This window comes from Acanthisitta chloris, unplaced genomic scaffold (assembly GCF_000695815.1).
Source record: "Acanthisitta chloris isolate BGI_N310 unplaced genomic scaffold, ASM69581v1 scaffold9624, whole genome shotgun sequence".
NCBI classification, from domain to species: domain Eukaryota; kingdom Metazoa; phylum Chordata; class Aves; order Passeriformes; family Acanthisittidae; genus Acanthisitta; species Acanthisitta chloris.
This window is the reverse complement of record NW_008669052.1, coordinates 9413-12999: the sequence shown is the minus strand read 5'-3', so window position 1 is coordinate 12999 and position 3587 is coordinate 9413.

Here is a 3587-nt window from a genome sequence, read left to right as displayed (position 1 = left end):
CCTGGAGCCCAACCTTATCGCCCATCCTGCCTTTTCCTGTCTCACGAACTCCAGCCTGGAATACAGTTCTGGTGCCTCAACACCAGGAGGACATGGAACTGTTGGAGCAAGTCCAGAGGAGGCCACAAATTTGCTATGAAGACTGGAGCATCTCTCCTATGAATGACAGGCTGAGGGAGCTGGGGCTGTTGAGCCTGGAGAAGAGAAGGTTGAGTGGAGACTTCACAGCACCTTCCAGGAGCTGAAGGGGCTCCAGGGAAGCTGCAGAGGGATCTGTGTTAGGAGCTGCAGGGACAGGACAAGGGGCAATGGGCACAAATTGAAAGAGGGGAAATTTAGATTAGATATTAGGAAAGAGTTTTTTCCTGTGAGGGTGGTGAGACACTGTCCCAGGTTGCCCAGGGAGGCTGTGGCTGCCCCAACCCTGGCAGTGTTCACAGCCAGGTTGGCTGAGCCTTGAGCAACCTGCTCTGGTGGGAGGTGTCCCTGCCCAGGGCAGGGGTTGGTTCTCTGAAATTCAAGCACTACACAGGCATTCGTGTGCTTGCCTTCTACATCCTTATTATGGAGAGTGGAAATTTTGGCATTCAGATGGTGTAACAGGAAACTCACTGACAGTAAGATTTTTCTAGTTATTGTTATCTTTTTTTAACACATTACAGGGTAACATCCCAGCAGGTCAGAGTCTTCATAGAGGTGGGATGGCCCTGTGAATGAGTAGTGACTTAAGGTAGCCACAAATATTTTGGCTAACAAACGTTCAAATGTCACAGCCGTTGGTTTAGTGTTTTCTTGAATACGTCAACCGCCTTTTCTTTAGAGAGGAGTGGATTTTTTTCCATATGCTGCATAGGGAAAGTAGACAGGTTGCTTCCAGAGAAATGCAGCTTTTAGGTAGTAGTTACACAAAATCCATATGCTCAGATGCATCAAGTATTTCAAGCAATTGGGGAAGTATTCACACCGTCGTGGTACAGATGATGCTGGGGATGCTTGTGTGCAGTATTGTGCATACTGCTGGTCACCAGCATGTTCAAGAGAGTTTGATTCATTCTAGGAGAGCTTCTGTAATGATCTAGGGTATAAAAATTTGTCTCATGTCAGGTGACTGAATGCTTTTAGCTTTTTTTAGCCTACCCAAAAAGAGTCTGAGTTGGGCCATGATTGCTGTCTATAAATATTTCACGGTGGAGGAATAGACAACAGAGAGGGAGAAGAATTTATTTTGAACTTAGAACTGTACTGAAATAAGAGCAAATAACCATGTTAGGTTGCTATTTTAAGAATGCTGCAAACCACCAAAAAGAGAGACTTTTAGTGAAAGAGTGAGAAGGATTTAAATACCTGCTTTGAAATTGAGTGTAAGAGAAGTAGCTGATGTATAATACAACTAAAGGATAAGTCAAAGACATCTATCTTGGTTAATATTGTGTCCTTGTGAGGCTGGAGAGTTCAACTGACTCCAAGAATGACCGAAGTAGGAGTAATAGAGAACTAGCTAATACATTTTTAGGCTATTCCATTCGTAATGATGTTGGATGAGTCGATCTTCACAGGTATATAAAACTTCAGGTTTTAAAAATTGATGTGAAGTGCTAAGATCTTGCATAAGGTGGTAGAATTGTATTTGTACTAGCAGACAAATGTCTGTCTCCTGCAATGGCTTTTCTTGCTTTGAGTTCAGAAAAAAGCTCAGGAGAGAATGAAGTCGTTTTTGAATAAGTCCATCCTATCCAGCTAAGCCTCTGCAAGTACCCCCAGACCTCATCAGGTAACCTCATGCTCATTCCATTTGCTTGTAATCCCCTCAAGTGAGAGCCTGGCCTGAGAAATCCCCTGTCATTGAAGTATAATTGGTCTGGCTTCTTGGACACTGTGCTGCTGGGTTTGATTTTTTATTTATTTTTTTGTAATGCCTAGTGGAATACAACTAAATGGATAACTAAAGCATGAACAGATGTTCAAATTGGAATTTGCAATTGGTCATAAATGTATGGACAAGTTCTTCTATATCAAACAACATAAAGCATATCAAATATCATAAAACACACTTAATCAGATGCTTTAGCTCCTTACATCCACAGTGCTGCTTCTAAAGAGATACTACTTTATAAAATGCTGTTATCTGCCTGCTTTGGCAGCCTCTAGAAGCAGTGTTATAATTTTCACTTCTGGTAGCAAACAGCACTTCTCTACTCCAACCCTCAAGGTTCAGAAATTTTTTAGTGCCTGAAAAATCTCAGGTTAAGTAGTTTAGAGCCAAAAGAGGACAATCTTGCAAGGTGCCTTCAGCACCAAAATGTTAGAGATAAGGAATTTTTGCAGTGTTGTGGCTGAAAGAACTTCTTAATAGATAAAACCTCAAAATAAATATATAAATGCATAAAGCCAGAAACAAAACATCTTTTTGTACCTCTTAATCCCATTTTAAATAAGGGGATGGGAAAACAGTTTCCAGACCAAAAAAAAAAAGAGATAAAATATACATACAGATCTCTCTGTTACAGACAGAGGGAACAAGGCATCTGCTAGCATCTCAGATATAAATAGAGTGGGAAAGGTAATGGCAAATCTCCCATTGCTTTAAATGAAGCCAGGATTTCAGCCTTTTTTTGGAGCACACTTTTAGGTTGTTGAAGTTTGGGAGTGCCTCTGTTAGGTTTGAAGTCTAGACTTAGGCTGCAGCAGTTTTGTCAGGTTTTTTTAGCAACAATAATGTCCCGTGGTCAGCATTGAAGCCCACAGCTCTTTATTGCTTGAGGACAGAAATTTCTGTTAGACAGAAATATTACCTGGTTTTAACCTACACAATTATTTGGTGCCATTTCTCACAGTTGAGTTGCCAAATCCAAAGCCCTTAGAAAGTCAGTGCATCCCCACCTATTTCAAGGGTGATGATGATGTGGAGCATTTGTGTGCATCTTGTCCATGCTAAGGGCAAGCAGAAACAAACAGTTTGGAGTTATTGTGTCCTCTCCCACCCCCTTTCTGCTCCTCTATGTGGATTCTTGTACTAGGTGCAATGGGATTTTGAGGTTTTTTTAATTTCAGTTTGCTGTTTTTAAGATGTATTGGGGTGAAAAAAAATCAAGTTTCCAAATCATAACTTAATAGGGAAGTGAACATTAGTAGCCTGCGTGATCTTTGTTCATCTGCACCTCATGTAATGATTTCTAATTCAGCCTTAATTGCACAACCCCATATAACTTTTTCCATTACACCTTTGCCTTGTTCATTGAACAGATTGGATAACGTTCAATTAATGAGCAGCTATTCAATATCTGGTATTCTTCTCATTGCTCTATGTATGGTCCTGTACCTTCACTACTGATTGCCATTCATCCCTTGCTCAGAATGCATAATTACTCATTTCTTACAGGGCTTTTCTGTGGTGCTCATCACTAGTATCTGAGTGGTTCCCAAGCATTGTCTAATTTACGAGATGAGTGGTTATTACCTCTTTCTTGCAGCTGAGGACTTAAGACACAGACATACCCAGTGATTTGGGGTTCATGATTTTTGATACTTAGGACCTCAGGGCGCAGAAGTACATGACATTTTATAGCACTTAGTATGTCCAAAGTGCA